Source organism: Meles meles, chromosome 18, assembly GCF_922984935.1.
Source record: "Meles meles chromosome 18, mMelMel3.1 paternal haplotype, whole genome shotgun sequence".
Taxonomy (NCBI): Eukaryota; Metazoa; Chordata; class Mammalia; order Carnivora; family Mustelidae; genus Meles; species Meles meles.
This window is the reverse complement of record NC_060083.1, coordinates 12,496,415-12,514,691: the sequence shown is the minus strand read 5'-3', so window position 1 is coordinate 12,514,691 and position 18,277 is coordinate 12,496,415. Positions and strand designations below refer to the sequence as shown.

General features: G+C 47.5%; 1 pseudogene; it reads right to left on the bottom strand.

Moving 5' to 3' along the window:
- Positions 1-3,179: 3,179 nt before the first annotated feature.
- On the bottom strand, positions 3,180-8,024 carry LOC123929384 (annotated as a pseudogene).
- Between the last annotated feature and the right edge of the window lie 10,253 nt (positions 8,025-18,277).

Sequence of the window (18,277 nt, the reverse complement as noted above, 5' to 3'; positions counted from 1 at the left end):
AAAGGTGCTAACTTGGAAAAAAGTTAGAAAGGCGATATACAGATAAGAGAAGATTTTATGTCCTGGGACCGGCTGTCACTTTTAAAGGAGGAAGTAGTATCTTATTAGGGCATCCTGACCATTTCTTAATTAGAAAATCATGCTCTGGAGTTCGTGAGCTTCTGACTAGTTAACCTTTGTTAAATCCTCAGGGCACCATGTACTTGAAGATAATGTTTTGTTTTGTTTACATACGAAAGGCAGATATATCTGAAATAAATATCTGTACTTGCGGATGCCAAACCTAGTTATACAGTGTATGTAAGTGATTTGCAGAGACCTGCTGGAACAAATAAGAAAGTTGAGTAAGGTCACAAGGGTGAAATAAATGAGTATTCAACCCATAAACAATCAGAAAACAAGATATAATTTCATTTATATTAGCATCACACAATGTTACACATTTTAGACTAAATGTAATGGACTAAGTACAAGACCTCTCCCGAAATCAACAGAATATTTTTACACAGAGATGATAGGCGGGTCGGCAAGCCTCAGTACGGATTGGTTGTCACTTGTCTACAAATTAATAGGCAGATTCAAGGCAATCACAGTGAAAAACAGCAACAGGTTTGTACAGAAATTGGCAAGTTTATTCCTAAATTTATACAGAAATTCAAATGACCTAAAATAGTGAAAGCAATTAAAAAAAAGAAAAAAACAAATGTAGAGAATTTAAATATCCTGATTTGAAGACTTGTGAAGATTCCAGAAATCAGAAAGTGGTGCCCCGACTTACAGAAAGACGCAGATCAATGAAACAGATTACTGATTGAATAAATAAATTCACAGCATAGGGTAATTTTCATCAAGGAAAGAAAAGTCTTTTCAAAAAAATGGTGGGAGTTCAAATCAAGGCAAAATTGTTTCTAGACTAAAATATAAATGGTAGCTCTATTTTCAACTTTCTGAGGAACCTCCATATGGTTTTCCAGAGCGGCTGCTCCAGCTTGCACTCCAGCCGACAGTGGAGGAGGACTCCCCTTTCTCCCCATCCTCTCCGACATCTGTCCTTTCCTGACTGGCTCACTGTAGCCCTTCTTACTGGTGTGAGGTGGTCATCTCATTGTGGTTTTGATTTGTATTTCCCTGATCCTGAGTGATGTGTAGTATTTTTCTTTTCATACATCTGTTGGCCATCTGGATGTCATATTGGGCAAAATGTTTGTTCCTGTCTTCTGCCCATTTTTTGATTGGATTATTTGTTCTTTGGGTGTTGAGTTTGACATGTTCTTTATAAATTTTGGATACTAGCCCTTTATCTGATTTTTCATTTGCACATACCTTCTCCCATTCTGTCCCAGCGGTTTCCTTTGTTGTGCAAAAGCTTTTTTCTCTGGATGAAGTCCCAGTGGTTCAGGTTTGCCTTTCCTTCCCTGCCTTTGGAGACGTGTCTAGAAAGAAGTTGCTGCAGTCGAGGTCACCGAGGTTGCTGCCTGTGTTCTGCTCCAGGATTGGGATGGATTCCTGTCTCCCATTTAGGGCTTTCATCCATTTTGAGTCATTTTTGTGTCTGCTGAAAGGAAATGGTCCAGTTTCATTCTTCTGCATGTGGCTGTCCAATTTTTCCAATACCATTTGTCAGAGAGACTATCTTTCTTTCCATTGGATAATCTTTCCTGCTTTGTTGAAGATTAGTTGACCTATTAATTATTATTATAATTATTATTTAATATTTTATTTATGTATTAGAGAGAGAGAACATGAGTGGTGGGAAGGAGAAGCAGACTTCCCGCTGAGCAGGGAGCCCAACTCGGGACTCAGTCCCAGGACCCTGGGATCATGACCTGAGTAGGAGGCTGATGCTCAACAGACCGGGCCACCCAGGTGCCCCACTGTTACATTTTTTGAATAGTTTCTCTATCCACAAAGGGTGTCCAATGGACTGAGAGCCACAAAGGAAGGATGGGTTTTTGTCCACGGATATTTCTGAATCGTACTCATGAGACCGGCAGCGCTCACACTGGCTGAGAAGAGTCCAGGCAGCGTGCCCCTGGTGAAATTTTCAGCTCCACTCTGGTGCCCAGAACCAGCCCAGTGTGGGCCGGGAGGTGCCTGGGAGAGCCCATCCTTCACCTGACGGATATCCCTGGCCTAGAGTCCCGTAGACAAATTTTCCAAGGCTCTGTCTGTGGCTGAGGTTGTATCTTTACGGCTGGTGCAGGCTGGCGAGCTCATCAAGACACATGAGCAGTTAATGGATGAATATACAGATGATTCTGGCTTTGTTATCTTGTGAAATCCATGTCAGTTTGCATTTAGCGTTATAAACTATACTTCTTTGGCTGGTTTTAAAATTTTGTATCTATTACCTGAAAATTGCTTTCTTTTTTTCAAACACTTAAGACTTTTAGGAGAATATAACTATGTTATGGTGTATCTTGATTTTACACAGTAATCTTCCATTAAAAATATTTGAAAATGATAGAATAGTAATTAGTGATGCCTGCACTGTGCCTAAATTTCATCTAATTCCTCTCCAAAACTAAAACAATGTCTTTGCTCCTAAGAGTGGAATGAGGCTTCAGATGTCATCAAAGAAACATACGTGTTGTTTTTAAATTTTTAGGTTAATTTTACTATGGCAGGTTACTCCTTTCTGTTAAAGAGAGTATCTGAAGTTTTGGGTACTTATTTTTTCCCCAACATATAAGGCCAGTATACAACAAACAAACAAACAAACTCCACACACACACACACACACACACACACACACACAAATAAAATCCCCAGATCTTGGAACTGATAAAGATCTTGGAGAAAGTACCTGTGACCCAACACTCTGCACACAGACCCAGGCTGAGTTCTTCACAAGGGATTGAGTTCCCTGAGCTATGAATTCCATCCACGTTCACACAGAATATAGAGGAGACAGAACAGGAGGAGGAGGCAGGCTTTGAGGATGAACAGACAATCCAATGGTAAATAGAGAATCCATTCTCTCTCAGTTGTGTGTGCGTGATATGAATGCCAATGATCGTTCTCCCGAGTTACAGAATATTCACTTGTCTGGAAAGGAGAGTCTGAGATAACTCGAGGAATACTGGAGCTATTATAGTCTTGATGCCAAAATAAAATAGCAAAGAGAAAAGAACACGATAGGTTCAAGGCCTTTGGGAAATGATTGTGTTCATCAGACTTCATCTTCTCACAGCCTGGCACCTGTCTTTTCCTTCTAACGAATTCATCAGCTGAGAGAAGCTGTCTTGCAGGACATGCAAGTCATCCAGCAAGAAAGGATGAGGATCTAGCGTTTTCCACATGCAAGTGTTTCAGATTCAAAGTAGCTTTTGGTCTCTTGTACTGAGTGAGCAGATGGCTTGTCTTGATGACGTGCAAAAGTAAAAAGGATACAGTGGTTGCTGAAGAGCTGAGCTGCAGTCCTTTTCTAGCATTTCCAGATCCCTTGAGATCCTTGGGAGTATTTCCAGATATTATCAGCCTCTTCAAGCTCTTTTACGTTCAAGATGGCATGTTTTTAAGTAATCTCTATGCCCAATGTGGGGCTTGAACTCATGACTCCCAGATCAAGAGGCACATGCTATACCCACTGAGCCAGCCAGGCACCCCTCAAGATGGCATTCTAGAATAACAGTGCTTTTAAATACTAAAATCTGTTTTGTCCTTCATGCCTCTGTGCATTTATTTTTCATCACACAATTTTCCAAGTTGAGATCAAATTCTCAGGGCTTTCACTGAAGACCTTTGACAGCAGAAGGGCCTTGCCAGAGTTTGTGGGGCCCACACAAAGCAGATCATAGTCTGGTCATGCAGGTGGTGGTCCCTTGCTCAAAGTGCTCTAAAACACTGATAATCCCTGTACAGAAACACTCAGTTATCTGGAGATCAGACACCTGGCAGTCTAAAGCATTGGGAGCAGCTCACAGTAAGGAAAAGGAGCATCTCTGGCTCCCAGTGAGTCAATCGTTTTTATCATAAAATTTGTATTATTTAATACTTTGTTAATGTATTACTTTATTATGTTTTAATGTAGTTTATCACTTATGTTATCATAATTCTTATAAATATGTATAATTACATACATACTATAAGCATGATATATCGATTATATAATTTCATACATATTAATGTTTATACATTGAATGATATGTAGGTGATTATAATTATTACTGATCATTATTGTAATTATTATGTATAGTACTAATCATAGTTGTTATGGAATATAGTTTCTCTATCCATAGAAGGTGTTCAGTTGTCTGAAGACAGCTTAGGAGAGGGATTCCAGTCTACAGAACATTCTAAATCTGCCAAGAAACCAGGCAGGGCTGGACCCACAAGCTCTGCAGAGGCCCTCCTGGAAAGCCAAGCCACATCTCTGCAGCGATCGGCCCCAGATAGCTTTTCTTGTTCTTGCTCCCAACTTAGCACACACACCCCCGGACTTGAGACCACGAGGGAAACAGATATGATCCTCGAATATGGTCTATGACATAGAACAGTCCTGTTCTGTCAGCTCCCGTCCTGCTCCCCCACCCCAACAACCTGTCATCGGACCTTCCCCTTTCACCACCCAGAAGCTTTCCTGCTCCTCTGCCTGCCTTTGACTTGATTCTCTGCCAAATGCAGGGGATGGAGATGCCCCCCGACTCACTGTCCTGCTGTCAGTAAGTAGTTCCCGTTCTGTCGTGGGTGATGTTTCTTTACCTCAGGATTCTCTCTCCCTCTCCCTTACCCTCTGTACCTTCCTCTATTCAAGAGCTCACACACGCAGTCTCTCTCAAATAAATAAATCCAGGACCCCTGGGTGGCTCAGTCAGGTAAGCATGTGCCTTCGGCTCAGGTCATGATCGTGGGGTCCCGGGATCAGACAGAGTTCCACATCGGGTCCCCTGCTCAGCAGGAGAGTCTGCTTCTCCCTCTCCCTCTGCCTGCTGCTCCCGCTGCATATGCTCTCTCTCCCTCTCTTAAATAAATACATAAATAAAATCTTTAAGAAAAATAAAAATTCACATGAAACTTCCAAGTTGTATTGTGGTTCTAAATCAGGACCCTAGGTCAGAAAGTAGCCAACTGAAAACAGTTATTGGCACTTATTGTGACTTAGGAGAGAACAGTTCTCCCTGTGGAGGCCAACCCAGACAGAGCCATGCATGCCTCCTGGAGCCCCTGCTTCAAACAGCCATGAAAACAGAGTAGTGGGCCCTGCAAGCAGCCCGTCAGAGAATCAACCGAGTGCCCTCGGGAAGATGCAGCGCAGGTATAGACACGACACAACAGGTGGACAACTATCTGCAAAACAGCAAGATGTCACAGCTGCATTAGAATTGTATTATCCCAAAGAACTGTTTAGAAGCCAGTGTTATCCAATAATACAGCCTGTAAGTGCGCAAATGCGGAGACCGTGAATGTGGCTAAGAATCCGGAGTCTGTTAGTGGTTCCGATGAAAGAAAGACATTTGTGGATTCAGGAACTTCTGCCCTCCAGCAAAAAAAAGGGAAAAGTTTGATTTGTCATGGCATTATGGGGAGGCTGTGTCTGAAAAATCCTAACAACAACAACAATAATGCTGCCTCCTTCTGCAAGGGTCTGGTAAGTGTGGGATGGAGCACTGTCTTTCCGTGAAGGAGACAGGAAGCAAGTGTGAGAAAAGGTACACGGGTCTCACCCAGGCATCGTGGCAAAGCTATCTCTTGAGGTGCCATCCACTTCATGTTGGGAAATCTGAACTTCTAGGTCACCGCATGGTGTGCAGGTCCCACAGAATCTGGAGATTTCCTCAAATGTGCCACGTGAATCCAAGAGCCTCTTCCCTGGAGTTTGGCAGCACAGGGTTGGTTAGCAAGACCTGATATGGGCCTTTCCAAAGAGCTTGAAGAGATTTTTTTCTGGAGCTCTTTTCCAGTAGACAAGATCTCCAGGTTGCAAGATGGGATGCTTAAGGTCATCCCCTTAAATGCACTGGGAAACCACTCCTCTCCCAAAACATGGTTATTTTTAACATGAACACTTAAGCCTTTAAATATTGATTTCCATTCATTTTATTTACAAATTCCCTTTATTAATTTTCATAGCCTGAAATTCACATTGCCTGTGTGGACTGAGAAATCTAAGCCAAAATGTGAGTTTACTACATCTACTCCCATTGGAGGTACCGATAGGAATACGTATACTCTACAGGAATATGCTTTAAAGCCAGGCATTAATATATTCCTATTGAAAAACTTTTGAGGAAATAATCAGAACCCATACAACAGTGCAGAATGTGAACCAAAGAAGAAAGTGGGGGAGGAGGAGGGGACTGGGGGCAGGGAGGGGAGGGACAACAGTGCAGAATGTGAACCAAAGAAGAAGGTGGGTGAGGAGGAGGGGACTGGGGGCAGGGAGTGGAGGGGAGGGGAGGGGTGGGAGAAGGAGAAGAAAAGCTTGCAAAGACCACATACTGCAAATTACAGGCTCTGTATATTTTCAAAAGAATGTATTGACATCAAGATGAAAGATTACCAAAAATGTCCAGACATTTGAAAGGAACCCAGGTGAAACTTCCAGAATTGACTAATGAAATAACTAAAATTACAAACTCAGCTAGAGGGCTAAGCAGATACAGAGGAATTAATTAACTAGGAGCCAGATTTGAAGGTACTCTCAACAATGCCACAAGGATTAGAACATGGAAAATGTGGAGAAAACTCTCCATGAAATTTCAAAGCGCTTAAAAGGTCCTCAAATGCACTTGCACAGCCTCCTAGATGGGAATCTCTCTTTTCTTCCTCTGTGACCTCATTTGGTATCATTTCCCCGTGACCCAGAAGCTTCATTCACTCTTGTGGAATATGCTGTGATGGTTCATTTTTTGTGTTGGCTTCGCTGGGCCACAAGGTACCCAATTGGATGAAACTTTGCTCTGGTCCTATGAGAGTGTTTCTGGATGAGACTAACACTTGAATCGGTTACTCAGTAAAACAGATTGCCACCCCAATGCTGCTGGGCCTCATCCAACTGGTTGAGCCAGAACAAAAAGGCTGAGTAAGGGAGACGCCCCTCTTTCTAACCCTCTGACTTTGAGCTGGGACATTGGTCTTCTCCTGCCTGGGCCATAACCGTGTGAGCCAGTTTCTAATAAATCCCTCTCTAGAGAGAGATTACATGGAGATGTAGGTATAAACAGTCAGTTGTTTCTCTGGAGAATGCCAACTAATACACATTCAATTCCTCCTCCTGACTTAGTTCCATTGATTTAACTCCTTCCTTTCTTTAGGAAATGAGGATCCCAGTTAGATGCCCTTTCTGACCTAAACAAATTTAGACCACACAGATCCGCAGGTCCCGCCCCAGTGAATGGAAACACCACTCTGTTGTCCAGATCGTGGATCTACATTGTCACAGCTCTGTCCTAGGGAGGCTTCGGGTAGTTTGCTATGTTCGCCCAGGGCCACGAGAAGCTCTTATTATTGCCAAGTGGGCTGCTAAGAGGCACATCCTGGGAGAAATAGAGCAGAACAACAAGTGGATGAACAAAAGAGCAGACCACTTGCAAATGAAAAATGAAATGAAATGAAAAACTGAAAGAAAAATGAAATGAAAAAATGCTTTTCAACCAATTCTCATGTAAATTAGGAAATCTGAGTTGCAATTCACATAAAATCAACAATTTAATATGGCAGATGGGTGTTTTGAAATTTTTCTTAGGAAGACAGGAGACCTGCACCAGGGAGTGTTAAAATCCCTTTTAACTGATGATTAAACAAAAAATTCAAATGATTTATTTGACCAAGAAACAGTGGATCTCAATCTAAACAAATCTCAAGGGAAAAAAAAAAAAGGACTGATAGAATGAGAGTGCAGATTTAGACATTAACTAAAATTGAGTAGAGAATATATGATGGATACAGAAATATCACTGAAACCCAGTGACTTGCCACATTCCTCATGTCTAAATGTCCAGTCAAGTACTTCTACTTATGCTCAAGTCCCAGGCCATGCTGTGCTATGTGATACATCCCAGACCCATATTACCAGTCATCATGGCGGTAATTTCACTGTGGATATTAAACAGCTTCAAGATACTATTCAGGGCATTCCTCAGTATTCTTACAATCAGTTCCAAGAGTGAGTTCCACGTAAAGCATTAATGATATTCTGTCTGAGGTAAACTCCTTTGCTTGGATCAAAACACTGGTCTTGGCATTATAGGTGGAATGATGACACTTTTTATTGCTATAATCATTTTATGCTTAGTCCTCAGATGCTCACGGAAATCTTTCTGATGACTAACGGTACGACAACTTGCAAACGGATTTTGCTGCTTCTGCATTAACAAAAAGGAGGAAATGTAACCGTCCCTCAGAATGATAGACTGCTTAAAATATCACCAAGTGGTGATATTTTAATAAATAATATTTTAATAATAACAATTAAATTTATTAAAATAATAATATTTTAATAAATAAATGAGAAATGGTACTGGTCACGCAGCATGCTTGAGGATGACCTTGAGAAAACCTGTACTAGCAGCAGGCCTCCGGTGGAGAGGAGGATACACGTCCTTGGAGCCCAGCAGCTGGGGATGCCCTGGTCGCTCAGGGTGGAACATTGCCTGTTTCCCTTTTCCATTATCTCCCCGGCCTCATTAAAGCCTTCTGTTAGAATAATCCCTTTCTGTGCTCTTGCTCAACTATAAATTCCATGCTGCTGGGCCAGGCACACCCTACTCTGTTTACCTACAAGACTATGATCGATGTAGGACTCCCATTCCTTCTGGTTGGCCTACAAGACCCATGACTAATGTATAACCTCCTCCTTTGTTGGTTGTTATCTTGTATCTAATAAATACGGGACTGAGGAGTTTTTTGGGGTGACAGTCCTTTCAGCTGTTGTCCTGCTCCCTCTTCAGGTGACTTGTTTGCACCTCATTCTTCTCCTGAGTGCCATCAGGAAGCAGCTCCCCAAATCCCGGCAGAGGGAAGAGATGCACTGAGGGAGGCCTGGTGCTTGTGTGAAGTGGGATGTCACTCAGCGCTCAGGGAGCTGTCACACCCTCACGGCAAAGCTGTCCTCCTTTGCCCTGAGCCTCAATCTTCGATGCCAGACCCATACTCTAGGCCAGGAGTGTCTTTACATTGCCCTAGGGCTGTGAAGCAAAAAGATTCCATGGGGTCCCCAGTGGGAGAGAAGTGGCGCTTCCAATAGGGAAGGGTGAGTCTCCCCCACTTGCCCTCCCCAGGCCAGTGTTCTCCCAGGCCCATCCCCGAAACTGAAAACCTACTCCCACTCTTCAAGGGTCCGTCCTTCTAGCCCTACCCGCTCTGCTGGGCCACGGGAACCTGGAAACGATGGCGTCTGGCTTCCCATGCCAGCACCCACTCGACTCCCAACTTTTGCACACTTGACCCACAGAAGAGACTCAGGAGAGCTATGCAGAGAAACTAGAACAAGGCTTTAATGAATGAATGAACACTACCTAAAAGTTCTGGGAAGAACATGGGGAGAAGGGAGGGGAAACCTGTGGCAGCGGCAACAGTCCCGGGAGCTGTGCGGGTCTTGAGGCCAAAGGGACACGGATCTCCGTGTACTGTCCCAAGGCCGATGGCTCCTGGGATCACACATGAGGCCTCAAGCCCTCATGTTCTTTCAAAATGGTGGGTCAGGGATTGGGAAGTTTCCCCAATGCTGGCTGGCTGGCTGGGAGCCTGGTTTTGCTCCAGGACCCGCTGGATTTGTCTCCCGTGCCACCCTATTCTTTACCGGTGTCACCTGGAAGGAAGCAACACCGGCTACTTCTCCAGGAAGCTACGGGCTCAGCCGAGCCTCCGCCTCTTGGGCCCCAAAGGAGTGGGCTGTGATGTGGAGGAAGATGGTTTGTTGCATGGTGCAGCTCGTTTGCGTCTCAAGCGCTGGGCAGGGGATGAGCTGGTCTTGGTGGCAAGGCTGCTCTGGGCCGTGCTGACCAGCGAGGTGGGTCCACTAGGAAGAGAGACCGGGACGCCCCCGCTCCCGCAGGCGGCCTTGCTGGCAGTGCTGTGGCCATCTGAGCTGGATGTCTGCTTGGTCAGGTGCCTGGGGATGTGACTGGAGGGAGGGGCACTCGGGGCTCCCGACACAGGGTGGTTCATCGTGCTGGCTCCCGTGGTCCCTGACAGGGTGTTCAGGCCCAGGCTTGCCCTGGAGCTCTGCGGGCCGCTTGGGGCGCTGCTCATCCCTGCTGTGATGCTGAGAGCCCCAAAGCTGGAGCACAGATCCGCAATATCAGCACCTCTCCCCAAACCTGGGGGTGCTGCCGAAAGCCCCACCCTGATGGGTACCGCCATTCTGCTGCCAGCTGTGGGGCGGGGCTGCTGGTTGTTGGGCCCAGCATGGGACACAACGCGGGGCACCTGGGGGGCAGCTGCCAAGCCAGGGGCAGCGGCCGCTCCAGGGGCGAGTACAGCAGGGGTGGTAGTTGAAACTGGCTGGGCACAGGCACGGGTGCCCTGGGAGGCAGATGCAGGTAAGGGAACCACATAACCCACCTGGGTGCCGCTGCCCAAGGATAGCTGGGCTAGAGCTGTGCTCAGGGCCTGGACTGGGTCTGGAACCTGAGCTGCCGGCCGTCCATGCTGGGGAGAGCTGTGAAGGGTGCTGGCTCCGGGCCACTGCCCACCCACAGCCCCGAATGCGGTCTGGGCAGTGGATCCCGGGTTGCCACTACCCCCGGGCAGTGCAGGCAGCCCTATGGGGACTGTGACTGAGGCCATGCTGTCCCTGGATGGCATCAAGGGAGCCTGGGTAGATGCACAGTTGCTCCCACTGCAGCCAGGGTGAGACCGCAAGAGGACAGGCTGCGAAGGTGGGGAGCTGTCCACGGGGGTGACCTGGGTGTCAGAGGCTGGCAGGGGAGCAGCCACTGCAGCAGACAGGGACAAGGCACTGGATGTCCAAGTTGGGCCAGAGCTGCAGGTGTCCTCTGTGTCCCCTCGAAGAGCTTCTTGGATGCGCTGGAGAGCAGCTCTCTTTTCCCGGTCCAGGTCCTCAGCAGTCACTCGAAACCCCAGCTCAGGGGGTGACGGCAGCCTCAGAGGCTCCCCTCGCCTGTGTGGCAGCAGACAAACCTTGCGTTTTCGGGCTCTGGAAGAGTCAGCTGCGGATGAGCTGTTCATCTGCGTTGCCTTCTGCCTGGTGGTGGTATCGGCATCCTTTTCCAGCTGGTTCTTCTTCTGGCAAAGTGCAGGCACTCTGGAAGGACACACGGGGCCCTCTTGGCTGACTTTTCTGGGGGACCTCGGGGGCTGCGAGGCCTGACTTGTGGCCAGACCCCTCCTCCTCTGCCCCAGGTGGAAGCCCCTGGTGGAACTGTAGGAACTCGTGATGGCATTTCGAGTGGGGCAGGAGCTCCTATGGGAGCTGGGGGACTTCTTTTTGCATGGGTCTTCTGAGCTCTCTTCCCGGGGGAGGGCTCTCAGCAGAGGCCCAGGCCTGGGCACAAAGGATGAGAGGCCTCCGTGGACCCCTAGGGGCCTAAATGCCCCCTGTGAGGCCCCAGTTACTTCAGGGTCCCTTCTGTGAGTCTCTCGGTGGACCATCCCTTTGCCGCTATCTTTGGGGTCTCTACACACGCTCTCCCCTGTGGAGACATTGTGGACATTCCTGGGTGCTGAGGGCAACAGCCCGGTGACGACCTGCTTCTGCACCACACAGGGGGTGACCGTGTCCACGATGGACTTGCAGCAGCGGCGGCAGGACACCTGTGATCCAGCAGCTGACAGCCTCGCCATCAGCCGGCAGCCCCATCTGCAGAAGGAGGCGGGGAGCCCCAGAAGAAAGCGCAGGATCTCCAGGATCATGGAGTACTTTAGGCAAGCTGCAAGCACTGAGCATAGTTGCCAACTCGCGGGGTACTTGGAGGACCGCCTGCAAGTGGACGCCGGGGCGTGGACCGCCGGGCGAGCCCTGGGCGCCAAGAGTAGTCTGCGGCCACAGTGAGCGGGATTGGGGTGGACCAGCCCTCCTGGCAGGTGCAGACCCCACAGAGACCGGGGCTGTGGAGAGGGGCACGGCCTGCTCAAGGAGGTGCCCATAGAGCAGTCAGGTAAGGCCAGATGCTGAGGATACCAAACTAGGCTCGCAGCACTCTCCTTCAGCTGCCAAGTCGCGGCAGAAGGCCTAGAGCACAATGCAGGGCCTGTTGCCAGGACACAGCTTTGGAACCTGGAACCTGAGGAATGAGCGCACGTGCAGGAACCCCTGTGCACGCGCACAGCTTCTGTTGGGCCGCCGCCCAGTGCATGAATCAGGCCTGCAGAGGTGCCTTGTAGGGGTCGACTCCCTTGTTCCCAACCCTCAGGGGTTTCACAGATCTCTCAGGCTTGAAGGCTGAACTGAGGAAGAGGAATGGGAATGCAGTGGGTGCCAGCCATGTCAACTGGCTGGGCCCCAAGCCGTCAGGGACAGGAGCTGGTCCCACAGCCATGCCCCTGTGGACCCGTCAGGCGGGCATTGCAGGGCTACATGCATCCTCTCTTCCCTCGGCAAGTGATCGCATTTTCTTCTTCTCTGGGTGTCAGGCCCTTTGGTTCTGGGTGACATCCCGGACAGTGGACTCACAGTGTTGTGCGACTCTGGCCTCTAGGAGACGCTCTGAAGACCTTTAGGGTTCTTTCCCCATTTTGATTAATCAAGCAACAGAGTGAATGTCCAAGTGGGCTTTCCATCTTGCCTTTTGTCCACCATTCCTGTTCCAGTGCCCATGGCCTGCCCTTGCCATGCTCTTCATATACACTTTACACACCCACGTCTGCGGTTACAGCTACAGCTCAGTCTCTCCTCTACTCTCCCTAAGATCCCATGGACTGTTTTCCATTCACAGAACTTTCCTTACTTTCTGACAGCACCAGCACCCACTGTGGAGTCTCCTTGGACAATCCCCACAAGCACAAACTGAAACCCAAAGGGCAATTGTTTCTGGTAACACCCTCTCACAGAGACCCCAGGGTCGGTCCCCTGGCGCATGTGGGTCCACACGGCAACCAGTGGTAAGCCCCACGGTCAGCTACAGCTTCGATCCTGGTGGTCTCTGCGCTTTTCTCTCTTGCTGCTGCTGCCACTCAGAACCGAATTCTCACCACTGCCTGTGGCAACTGCAAGAACTGCCAAGTTCTTGATGTCTGTCCATCCCTATCCCACTCAGAGGCACATTAAGAAGGAGGGAGTCTTCCCTGTTCCGTAGTTGGGGACACTGAGACACACAGAGGATTCACCGCCTGTCCCGGGTCACCCAGCTGATAGGCTGCTGCCACCCTGAGTCCATGCTGAGAACTGGGTCCTAGAGGCTTGCAGGCCTAGTTAGAACTCAGGCCCTGACCTTCCCTCATCCGTATAGGTCTGAGAGCTTGCTGGAGAAGGGTGGTAAGGGGGAGAAGGTGCTGAGCAGTCCCCACACTGGGACTGGGGCCTGAGCGGGGCCCGTTCCCTGTACCCTGGCCCTGACCCCAACAGCTACATTTTCAGTGTGGCCCATAGGCCAGGTGGACCCCCGTCCCCCACAGGGCCGCCTTTTGCCACTGTCCCAGGAAGTACAGCTTGAGCTTTAAGGATGCTGGCCTGAGCATGCAAGAAAGGTGGCCTGGGGGCTGAGAGACGACGCTGACTGTCCTGGACGCAGTGGCAGGTGGTTGGGAAAGATGGGGCAGCAAGCAGACAGAGAAGCAGAGAAGGGACAGCACTGCAGGAGGAGGTGGGAGGGGAGAGGAACAGAGGGGACTGACAACACACACACACACGCACACACACATACACTCACATGCACATGCACACACAGAGACACAGGGCAGGTAGGAAAGAGGGGAGGAGCAGCGACCCAGGGATACAGTAAGGCCATCTAGATCTTGCCCTTCCTCCTGGCTGCACGTCAGGACCCTAGTGGGCAGCTCACCCCCGCTGTGTCCTAGTCAGTCTCTTCCTCATCTGCATAGCACTTTGGTGGGACCCTGTTCCTGCTTGCACGAGTGGGTAGCATCTACTGTCCCCTGTGTCCAGGGCTGGCCTAGTACCAGAGCTTTCATCTGCTCAGGGCCCAACCCACACCATGGGCACACAGAGAAACTTTAAGCAATGACTGCTCCCAAGGCCACAGACATGCTGCTGGGGGCTCAGGAGGCTGAAAACTTGGCCTGGGAAGAGAATTTCTTTCCCTGGGGGTTTTCTGCTGAAAACGATTCCCCCCAGGCCAGGAGCCAGCTGTTTTCTTGGATAGTCTGTGGCCATGGAGCAGCAAGAAGACCCCCTACCCCATGTGGGAAGCCTGGGAGGTGGGTTTCTGAAATCCTGAACTGTAATCCCATCGGTAATAGTCCAACAGTTTGCTTTGACCAAAGATCCTTTGTATTTGAACATGCTTTCCAATTTTTCATTAATGGGAGTCCCAACATAACACAGCTCACATATTTTTATATGTGGGTATAGATTTTTATCTATCCATAGAGAAAAATTATGAAATCCTTTGTTTTTGGAGGTACTCTCTCATACCTGAATTCATCTCTACACCCAGGGTGGGACTCAAACTCACAACCCTGAGACCAAGCATCACACACTCCACCTAATGAGCCATCTGGGCAGCTCATCATTTTGAAAGTCATTTCTAAAATTCTGCCTTAAAATTTTTTAAAGATTTTATTTACTTATTTGTCAGAGAGAGATGGAGAGCACAAGCAGGGTGGAGGGACCGAGGCAGAGGGAGGAGAAGACTCCCCTTTAAGCAGCGAGCCCAATGCGGGACTCCATTCCAGGATGCCGGCCTCATGACCTGAGAAGGCAGATGCTTAACACACTGAACCAGTCGGGTGTCCTGAAAATTCTGCTTTGAAATGTAACCTGGGCAATTATCAATTTATTTATTTTATTAGTAGTTTTATTATGAAGATGATTATTAATTTTTAATATTTTATTTGTAAATTACTTTTTTATTTTATTAATTTTATTTTTAAATTTATTTTATCATTTATTTTTATTTATTTATTTAAAATTTTTGCAATTTATTTGAACAGAGAGAGAGAGGTCACAAGTAGGCAAAGAGGCAGGCAGAGAGCAATGGCAGAGGATTAAACCCCTGAGCCACCCAGGAGCCCTGAATTCATTAACAAGTTACCTTATAATAAAAGGTCACCTTTTAGAGTACAGTCTGGAGGACAGTTTGATTTTTCGGTGGGGGTACTGTTGGGGTCTTGGAAAATGACAGTGTCCTTAAGGAGCTCAGTCTGAAGTTGCTGTACCAGTTAACAATGGACAGGGTCCGATCGTAGAACTTAATGTTACCTCTATTATCACCTGTGACAATATAGCTGAAATGGAGAAAAACGGTTTGGGAACTAACCGTAGTAAGTACCATCTCCTGAACAGCTCATTTTGGGTCCAGCTCTGGACTCCAGGTGTTGTACAAATTTCACTTTAATACTGTCCTACGAGGCTGATTTTACATTTGTTCCACTTTACATCTGGGAAACTAAGGCTCAGAGAAGTTGAGAAATTTGACAAAGCCTGGGGTTGCCAGATTTAGCAAATAAAAAATGCAGGATGCCCAATGAAATTTGAATTTCAGTGAAACAAGCAGTAATCTTTCAGTAGAAGTATGTCCCAAATACCGCTGGGGACCGACTTACACACGGCAGCTCCATCAGGCCCGGTGGCTAGACTGTGCAGGGACCCAGGAGTACCTAATGCAAAGCACACGCTCTGTCTCGCTCTCCTCTCCCCGGCCTCTCCCATTAGCCACGTGCAGTGACGGTGGGCATTGATTGACACTCTCTGTCACGAGACCACAGAGGACACAAGAGTCTGTCCACCAGCCCTCTGAAATCACACTTGGCAAAACCACACAATCCACTGCCCTCAGAGCCATATAAAACCTTGTTTAATGGTCACAGCCAAAGGCAGTGTCCTGTGACAAAATGGCTTTTATTTCCAGTTCTCAGATCCATCCCAAATTTTTTTTTTTTTTTATAAGCTTCTGGCATAAGTCTAATCACGGGGGGGGCAGAATGGGGGATGAATTTCCTCTTATAGATGCAAAGTGATTAAATGCAGTTTCTGATTGATCAGCAAGGCAGGTGGGCAGAGTAACTGATGAGAACATCTTTCACTGTCCTCTGCTGGAAATAAATGGGAAAACAGGCCAAGTGTTTTCAAGATCCTTGGTGGGCTCCCTGGTCCTGGCTGGGTTTTATTTACCATGGAGAGTGGGGAGCACAGGACTGGTCTTTACTGGGCCCTAGCCCCCAACTAATTAAAGGCTGATTCACCATCAGTTGCAATTCTTCTACTGTATTTTCCACACCCCTGAGTGAGGACAATTTGCATTTCTCTTTATAAAGACATGCCAGGACCTCACCGCTCTCTGTATTAAAAGAAATGAAAAAAAAAAAAAAAAAGCAGGGCTTTTGGAAAGCAGTTGGCACAGGGACTCCAAACACATGTGCATGGTCCCTGTCATGAGGCAGAGTCCTCCGTCCCTTTCGGGAACTTCTCAAGCATACAGAGAACAACAATTTCGTCTAGAGCTCCCCTGTGCCAGACAAGGTGCTAGAGTTTTACGTGGCTTGTCTCACAAAAATTCTCATAAAATCACTCTGAGGGAGAGTGTCGTCATGCCCATTTTGCACGTGGAAAAATGGAGGCTCAGCCAAGTTATGTCCCTTGCCCTGAGTCCTTCAGCAAGGAAGGGATATGTCTGGAATGTGAACCCCTTTCTGTCGGAGACTAAAGCCTTTAATGACACTGTATGAGCCCCCACAGCCTCTTCAGTCAGCAAACTTTATAAAGTTCTGTTGTATTTCATCTTTTCATACTGGGTAAGTGTTGTTTTGTAATCAGAAGAAACAATATAGTTATTTATGCCATTTCCTTAAAATTAAAGTACATACTATTTAGGGTGAAAATGACTCTAATTAGTGTGGAAGGAAAAAACCAAGTTTTTGTTTCACCAACACAAAGGGGTTCTTTAAAAGTAATACATGGCCATGATTTAAAAGAAAAAAAAAAAAAAGGCAAACCAGGGAGGAGTCAGGATGGCGGAGAAAAGTAGCCCACTGAGACAACATCAGATAGTAGGAGATCAGCAAGATAGCTTATCAAACCATCCCGAACACCTACAAGTCCAACAGGAGACTGAATAGAAGAAGAGCAACAATTCTAGAAACAGAAAATCAACCACTTTCTGAAAGGTAGGACCAGCGGAGAAGTGAAATCAAAGTGATGGGAAGATAGACCATGGCGGGGGCGGGGGGGGGGGGCGCTCCCAGCAAGAAGCAGGGCAATGGAGCACAAAATCAGAACTTTTAAAAGTCTGCTCCACTGAGGGACATCCCTCCAGAGGCTAAACCGGGATGAAGCCCATGCGAGGAGAGCGTGGCCTCAGGTCGCTCAGGCTCACAGAAGGATCGGGGCTGTCTGAGTGTTGCAGAGCTCATAGGTATTAGAGTGGGGAAGCCAGCTACAGAGACGGAGTCGGGGAGCGAACTCTCAACTTGGGATTACCTTATCGTGATCCGTGGCACAGGCCATTTCTCTGTGAGCAGGGACCCCATAAGATCCGGGGAGACCCCCCTGGAAGAACTCAGGGATCGGAGGGGTTCAGAGACTCCAGGCAGGGTTGTGTGCCAGAGACAGAGAAGCTTGGTCACAGTTTGGAGGCCAGGGAGATGGGAGTGACTGAGCGCTTTTCTCCGAGGGCGCACAGAGGAGTGGGGCCCCAAGCACTCTGTTCCTCTGGGCCAGAGATTGGGAGGCCGCCATTTTCATTCCTGAGCTCTGGAACTCTACAGAAAGCATTCAGGGATAGTGAACCCCAGCGGATTACGTAGCCTGGCCCCTGGTAAGGGCGATGCATTTCCGCCTTGGGCAAAGACACTTGAGAATCACTATAATATGCCCCTCCCCCAGAAGGTCAATAAGAAATCCAGCCAAGACCAAGTTCACGTACCAAGAGAACAGCGGAATTCAGAGGAGGAGAAAGCAAAGCATGGAATTCATGGCTTTCTCCCCATGATTCTTTAGTCTTGCACAGTTAATAAATTTGTTAAATTTTATTTTTTTTCCGCTAAATTTTTTTTAATTTTACCCTTTCCTCTTTTAACATTTTTAACTAGTTTCTCTTAACAATACCTTTCGTAAAAAAAAACAAAAAACAAAAAACAAAAAACAAAAAACATTTTTTTGGAGGCTTCATTATTAAAGTCATATTTTATCCTTCATTGCATCTAACTTAATTTTTTGTTTACACATAGGGTTTTTTCTTCTAAATAAAATTTTGGG